At 32.0% G+C, this 8,394-nt stretch overlaps 1 long non-coding RNA gene across 1 annotated transcript; it reads right to left on the bottom strand.

Moving 5' to 3' along the window:
- Nucleotides 1–3,423: 3,423 nt before the first annotated feature.
- Nucleotides 3,424–6,699, bottom strand: LOC105853041 (uncharacterized). The gene is made up of 2 exons (XR_001144935.3): nucleotides 6,372–6,699; nucleotides 3,424–4,628 (listed from the first exon to the last, which is right to left on the bottom strand). It is a non-coding gene; the product is annotated as an uncharacterized lncRNA (long non-coding RNA).
- Between the last annotated feature and the right edge of the window lie 1,695 nt (nucleotides 6,700–8,394).

The raw sequence follows: 8,394 nt of genomic DNA, 5'->3' as shown, positions 1-8,394 counted from the left end.
TCTTTTCTTGGTCCTCTGGTGCAATATGGATATGAAAATAACCTAAAAAACCATCAAGAAAACTATAATGTGACTTACTAGCTAACCCGTTCAAGCATCTGATCAATGAATGGTAAAGGAAAATGATCTTTTCTAGTTGCCTGGTTTAGTCTCCTATAATCGATGCATACCCTTCAACTGTTCTGCACTCGTGTGAGGATAAGTTCATTATTCTCATTTCTAACCAATGTGAGTCTGGTTTTCTTAGGGACTACTTGTACAAGACTCACCCACTGACTATCAGAGATGGGGTATATGATTCATGCTTGTTAGAGCTTGATCACTTCTTTTTCCACAACTTCTAGAATTAAGGGGTTCAGTCACCTTTTGGGATGCCTAACTGATTTTACCCCGTCCTCCAGTAGTATCTTATGCATACACATGGATGGGCTAATACTAGGAATATCAGAAAAGTTCCATTCGATTGTTTTCCTGTGTTTTCTCAAAATCTTCAACAACCTCTCTACCTGTTTATCTTCAAGTTTGGCTGAGATAATCATCGGTAACTTTCAACATCCTTCTCGATATGGATATTTCAAAATTTTAGGGAGTGGTTTAAGCTCTAGAGCTAGTGGCTGCTCAACGAAGGGCACAATACTAATGACCGAAGCTAAATCTGCAAAATCAATTATGTTAGTGGAAATATCAACACAATGATCAACCTGTAAAACAACTTCGATCTCAACATACATAGAGCACAACTGATTATCTATGCAGAAATCACAAGTATAAGTATAATCAAAACCAGACATCGAAGGAAAATCAGTAGCAAAAATTAGTAGGCGACCTGTTGGACTTAGTCTCTCCCTGCATGTCCATAATGTAAAAATCTGCAGAAAATATCAATTCATTAACTCGAACAAGCATTGCTCTTGTTCGCCAATTGAATGATAACACCTGTACTTTGTAAAGGTCCAAGAGCAAGAAAGTTAAAAATAGATGTAGGTATAACATTAATGGATGCTCATATATCTAACATGGCATTTTCAAATTGACTATTGCCTATGGTACACGGGATGGATAAAGTTCCTGGATCTTTGCATTTATGGGGTATGGGCTAAATAAGGGCTGAAACATTGCTCCCCATATTTACTCTTTCATTACCTTTTAACCTTCTCTTGTGTGTGCACAACTCTTTCAAAAATTTGGTATATCTTGGAATCTGTTTAATTGCTTCAAGGAGGGGAATGTTCGTTTCCACCTTCCTAAATGTATCCAAGATCTCTTTGTACCTATTTGCCTCGTCCATTTTCTTAGTCTTCACTGCCCTTTGAGGGAAAGGAAATGTATATTTAGTTCAACATCAGTAGTTTCAGTTTTAGGTACCAAAGTATCCTCAACAACTTTGTTATTTTTCACATAAGCAATTTCAAATTGATTTGTTATCTCAACGGCTTTTCCAGACCTTAAGGTAATTGTACTGACATTAGAAGCATTTGGATTTACTACTAACTGGACAGGTAGTTGGTTTGATCTCCAGGTTGGGATGATTTCTCCAACTAGGATTGTACCTGTTAGATGACATATCATAGTTGGCTTACGGATCGTATGTGTCTGCTGCATATGCTTGAGGAGCATCAACAATTTGATCTTCCTACAATGTAGGACATGAATATTAGGATGCTCTGTAGAAGTGCTAATACCTTAGACCCTTGTTGCTTGGGTTTTACCTATTACCAATTTTTTTACTAAAGATGTAAGCTCATCATTATGCTTTCTAGATTCTTGTGGGAAGAAGCCTGAATTTCGTTTCACACCCTTTGTCAACACTTTTGAGTTGCTTCTGATTGTAAACTGTTGAGATCTTGACTGTTTCTAACTTGATTAGATTCATTCTCTAAAGATTTGTCATCTTTTGGCTTGTCTACATTTGCTTCGTCTGGTTCTAGTAAACCTGTAGTATCCTCAACTTGCTTTGACTTTTTAAGGTCAAACTGTTTGTCATATAAAAAAATATAAATCAGATAATTGAAGAATGAAATCAATACAATCAAAACAACAAATTTGTTTCTAGTGGTTTCTGCTTGTTTTCTGAAAATCAAACTTGTATGCTACTTCTACTGAAGTGTTCAGATTATGTAGATCTCCTAGATTATGTGTTCAAATTAAGCTTCTTGTTATCACAATAAATATACTATAACACAATAATTAAATTTAAAGAAAGATATAACCTATATGTCAACAATTTCAGTTTTACTCTAAAAACCCTTTTATTTATTCTTTTTTGGTTTTCAGATTTCGAATTTTCATATTATCTGATTAGAGGATCTGGATGAAGAGATTTGAATTCCCATCTAGTTTTGTAGTCTTGATTAATTTGATTGAAGTGTTCAAAGAAGTCTCCTAATTTTGATTGTTAATCTGACACTTCTATTTCTCCTGATATATCAGGTTACTCTAGTAATTTTGGAACTAATGGTAATTTTGATTCTTCTGGTAGTTCCAGCTCTATTGATATGTGTGATTTCTATGCCGTTTTTTATTTTTTTATTTATATATTTGTGATTTCTCTGTCAGTTTTAATTATGTTGATACTTCTAATTTTTCTGATATTTCTAGTTCATCATATTGTTCTGGTTGTGATAGATATTGTGTTGATCGGTCATTCTTCCACCAGAGTTAGTTGGCTTTTGTTTGTTAGGTCTTGGAACCTAAACTTTTTTCCCTTCATATATTTCAAGCATCCATTGATAAGGCACCATGACTGGTGTTTCAATTTGGTTGCCTAAAACATCTACAACATAAACAATTTCATCCTTTGGTTCCCAAATCTGGTTCCGTCCTAATTTGTTAGTTATTAAAAGGTTTCTTGTCTTTCCATGTGGTTTGCATAGGACAAGATATTTTAGTGTGACCTTTCTTATAGAAAATAGTACATAAATAGTCTGAGGGAATAAATTTAGGTTCAATTATTTTTTCTTAAAATCTTATTCCTATTTTACCATTTATACTAACACCATAAATCATAGATGCATACTTGCTTCTTTCCATACCATTATCAAGAAAATCTTGAAATACTTCTTCATGCTTATCAGAGTTATGGGGTATTTTCAATTGATGTTGAACAATAATTTCTTTTCAGAGTTAGATTTTCAGTCTTAAGTTCAGCAATATCAGTTTTCATATTTGCCTTTTTTTTTTTTTTTTAAGTTCAGTAATATCTGTTTTTAAAAAAAGCATTATATATCTTAAGTTCAGTAATATTAGTTTTCCGAGTTGCATTTTATGTTTTAAATGCAGTACTTTGATTCTGTAAAACATTAACTTTTCAGTTAGATTTGTATTTTCTTTGTTAAGTGTTTTCGGTTTTAAACACAATTTGTAATTCTTATTTAAAAAAATCATTTATAGCAGTAATTAAATAAGATCGAGTAAAGTCAGATAAAACCACAATTTCTTCACCTATTGATTCACTTCCAAAGTCAGAATCTGTGTTGGATCTAGAGACAAAGTTGGTATAAACCATCAGAGCCAAATCTACGTGTTCTTCATCATTAGAGGATTCATCAGAATCATCCCATGTAGCCATTAGACTCTTCTTCTTGGGTCTAGAATATGTCCTATGTGTTTCCTTTTCTCCGTATTTGGACATTCTAACCCGATATGTCCAGTTTCATTGCATCCATATCAGATGATGATTTTCTTGTCATATTTATCATCGTTTTCTCAACTAGATTTCCTAGAATATCTTTGGAGAAATTTCTTCTTTCTGTTGTGCCACATCTTCTGAACTTTTCTGCATATAAACGGAAGTTCCTCTTTCTTTTGAGTCTCCATTCTCACCATCTGAATCATTATCCTATGATTCTGTTGTTGCCTTCAGAACTTTCTTTTGCTTGGTTTTCAAAGCCAAGGTTTGTTGCTTCTTCTTGGGCTTGTCTTGTGCAAGCTCAATTTCATGTGAACTGAGAGAGCTGATAAATTCTTCCAGCTTAAGAGTATTCAGATACTTTGCTTCTTGAAACGTAGTGATCTTAGGTTTCCACTTGCTTGTCAGACTCCTTAGTATTTTCTTCACATGATCAGTAGTAGTATAACTCTTTTCAAGTACTTTTAATCATGAGACCAGAGTATGGAATCTGGAAAACATTGTTTCAATGTCTTCATCTTCTTCCATCTTCAATAACTCATACTTATTGACTAGGCACTACAACATTTTTGCTTTTCAACAACATTTGAAAAAAGTTGTCAAAAAACACGAAAAAATGTTTCCAAAGAGAATCGGAAAAAATTTTCATGTGTCTCATATGCAAGCGTTGCCTAATACTTTTGGCAATATTTTTCTCACACTATTTGGCACACTATTTATAAACATTGCCTAAATTATAGGAATAGGGAACAATTATTCAACACATCTAAGGCAACATTTTTTATTGTTGTCATAGCGTACAACAATTGATAAATTAAGTACATGCCTAACAAAAAACATCATCCAAAATCATCCATAAATTAGTCATCCAATTCTTCAAGTGCATCTTCTTCAGATTCATTATCTACGTTGTACATTTCAAATTCATCATCTTGAAATTTATCACCTACATTGTCATCTTGAAATAATTCATTATCATTTTCATCATCTCCATTGATACCTTGCAGCATAAAAAAAGAAAAGAAAAATAGATGATGAAACAAAACTCGCAAGAAGTAATAAACGCAAAACACACACAGAAAAATACAAAACACGCAAATAGAACAGCGAATAGAAACATAAAAATGCACACAAAACTGAATCTCATTAAACACATACTGATACAGAATCGGGCAAAACAACAAGCAAAACATACAAAAATAACCGCAAAAAAAAAATTCAATAGTGAATCATTTTCCAACTCAACATTGAAACAAAACTGAAACCAAAATTCAGGATATGTTTTCAAAATCACCACCAACATCGATAAGTTTATCATTAATATTTTATACTTATAATCATTCAAAATAGACACATTGCAATCACTATTTATTTATTTTTGAATAACATCACAATCACTATTAGACCAAAAATAAGATGTGCTATTAGACTCCAAAATAAGGTTCAATAACATCTCTAAACATCTCAAACAACAAGCCATCAATATCTTCAGATGATGTGTCATCATTAGTATCATCATCAACATCCATAAGACTTTAATCGTCACCATGGTAATTCCATTATGTGTATCCCTTTATAAATCCTTTGCTACACAAATTGTCATACACTATAGATCTTTTTTACCAACTATCATTGCAACACAAAGCACATGGGCACAAAATATGGTCTCCTTTAACCATTTCTTTGGTGAATGCAATATCCAAAAAGTAATTAACGCCATCCTTGTAACCTTGACTATGTGGAGGCAAGTCCATCCAAACCTTCTTTATCATGTTTGATTTACTAAAAAGATATCAATTTATTACTATAAGTATATAAGGGAATATGTACTTTAATGAAATATAAAGGGTGTATTGGATCATAATGCATCCCCTAAAGCTAATAATCATAAATTTGAATTAAACTAATAACCACAAATATGAAAAATATAGGTATCTCAATATTTTGTAGCACAATTTCAAGTCCTTTTTGCCTGGCTTGAAAGCTCAAGCACAAGTCATAATTTTATCATCTTAACCATCAAAAACAATCAGTAACCTATAACATTAGAGATCAAAATGATATCAGTGTTGACAACCATAAAAAAATGAACAAAAAGGAAGACCTACCAGAGAAGGATTGCAAAACAAACAAAAAACATGATATGAAAAATAGACATACGCATTGGAATTTTGTGGCAGAGTTGCATATTTTTTAAATAAGGTTTTTGAAGTTGACGTTTTTAACTACTTAAGTGGAATAAAGTGCAGCCCTACCTTTAGTACAATGATGTTGCATATGTTCTGCTATGATATTTCATAGACCATGGTAATTTCATATTCATACTTTGTGTGATAAAATCCACTCTCAAATTTTTTGCTTGGTTAAAGTTCCACTAATTTGATAATTAATTTTCAAGATGTGAACCACAACTATATCAGGGAATAGAAAAATAATAATCAACACAAAAAATTAAATGTATTGTATTTCCTAGTTCCTACAACATAAAGCAAAATATTATATGCTTAATTATGGCTTCAAAATTATGATGAACGAAAACCAAATTTTGAACAGAAACGACCAACAAAACAAAGCGAACAAGAAAAGAAAAACAAAATAAAACGAATCAGAGCAAACATCAAAGCAAAAATAAACACAATAAACAAAATAGGGAAGATGAACCCTAAACCAAACATTGTACAGAGCAATCAACATAACATAGCAGCAAACATGCAAACGCGAAAATATGAACAAAGATGCAAACCTGTCAGTACACGACGTCGACGAATAGGAGATGAACACCGGAGAATAGGAGAAAGAACGAGTGGAAAACGACGCAAACTATGCTCTTGTTAACGAAGGAGAAATCGTGTTGACGGAGGGCGTGAATGAAGGAGAGATCGCATTGACGGAGGGGGTGAATGAAGGAGAGATCGTGTTGACGGTGATGAAGAATATGATTGATGGCACAATGTGTTCATGATTTAGGGATTTAGTGAAAAAAGTTTGACGATATGTTGATGATTTAGGATTATTGGAAACTAGCCTAGCCTAACATTTCATTAATTTTCTTCTTCTGCGTCGACGTTACACTTTCTTTTCTTTTTCTTTAACTTGATTTTATTTTATATAATAAAAATATAATATAATTGTAAATATTAAAAATATTATATATATATATATATATATATATATTATTAATATATTATTTTGAGGGAATTATTCCTGCAAAAAAAATTCATGAATGTTAAATTTTTAAATAACATTTTATAATTTGTCTTTTATTCAAAACAAGGTAACAATCGAAAAATGTTCCTAGAAATGCATAAGAGAACAATTATCAAATATTTCCATAGAGTTATCATAGGGACATTTTAAAATTGTGCCCAAAAGTATTTTAGAGAACGTTTATATGGTGTTGCAAAAACAATACTGACAACAGACATAAAATGTTGCCTTATCTATTTTTAGGCAACATTTTATACATGTTGCTTAAAAAAACATTGTCAGAGACCATAAATGTTGTAGTGAGGAGGTTGGCCTTTGCTTCTTGAAATTTCTTACTTCCTTCATAAGTTAGAATCAGACTATCATAAATACTATTTGTCACCTCCTTGTCGGTGCACTTGTCAAACCCCTCGAAGGTTATTGCATTTATCATTAATGTTTTGGACTTATGATGCATCTTGTACATATTCTTTTGATCAACATTCATCTCCTTTCTTGGAATTTCAGTACCGTCATTATTCTTTGGAGTAGTATAACCATCTTCCTTCAACGTGTGCTTCCAGTACTCAAAACGTTCTCCATCAAACAGAGATGATTTGTTGATATTTTCTCTAGTAGCTTCTTCAATGAATCTAGACATGTTGAACCTTTGGATCTTTCCTCAAATATTGTAAAGTGCTCAACCAATAGTATGTTAAAAAAGAATGTTTCCTACACTTCACTCATAAGTTAGAGAAGAATATGATGACTTAGAATATAAAAGTGGATGAGACAAAGTGGATAGTAATAGCCAAATTTTGTATTTCATTTTGTTCAAAATGACACAATTTATAGAAAACAATGTCAATTGGAATTGAGTTAAATCTATTTTCTTGAAAAATTGCATCTCTTGACTCAATCACTATGTTAATAGGATATGAGTCATTAGATTCAATAACCATGAATCTATATGCCATGCTATTTTCAGCATAGCCTAGAAATACACTTATTATTCCTCTTTCTCCCGATTTCTTTCTTTTTGATCCAAGAACCTTAACAATTGCTCTACAACCCCAAAATTTTATATAGTTGAGATTGAGTTTTCTTTTCTACCAAATTTTATATAGGGTTATCTTGTTCCTTTTATTAGGAACTCTATTTAACAAATAACATGCAGTTAGTATGGCTTCACCCCAATGACCTTTTGATAAACCATAATAGGATAACACGTCATTCACAATTTCTTCTAATACCCTATTTTTCCTTTCTATAATTCCATTTTGTTGTGGGGATTATGGTGCAGTTGTTTGATGCACAATACTAGTGGACTCAAAATAATCAGGACGATAGAATTATTCACCCTTATCACTTCTAAAACACTTAATAAAAGTTTCATGTTGAAATTCTACTTGTGCTTTAAATATTTTAAATTTGTCTAAAACTTTATTCTTAGAGTGCATTAGATAAACATAATAGGATCTAGTGCAATCATTAATAAAGGTGACCAAATATTTTTTACCACCAATTGTAGGCAAACTATGTAAATCGAATACATCAGAGTGAATTAAATCTAATAACTT

Source organism: Cicer arietinum, chromosome 3, assembly GCF_000331145.2.
Source record: "Cicer arietinum cultivar CDC Frontier isolate Library 1 chromosome 3, Cicar.CDCFrontier_v2.0, whole genome shotgun sequence".
Lineage (NCBI taxonomy): Eukaryota > Viridiplantae > Streptophyta > Magnoliopsida > Fabales > Fabaceae > Cicer > Cicer arietinum.
This window is presented reverse-complemented; position numbering and strand designations above follow the sequence as displayed.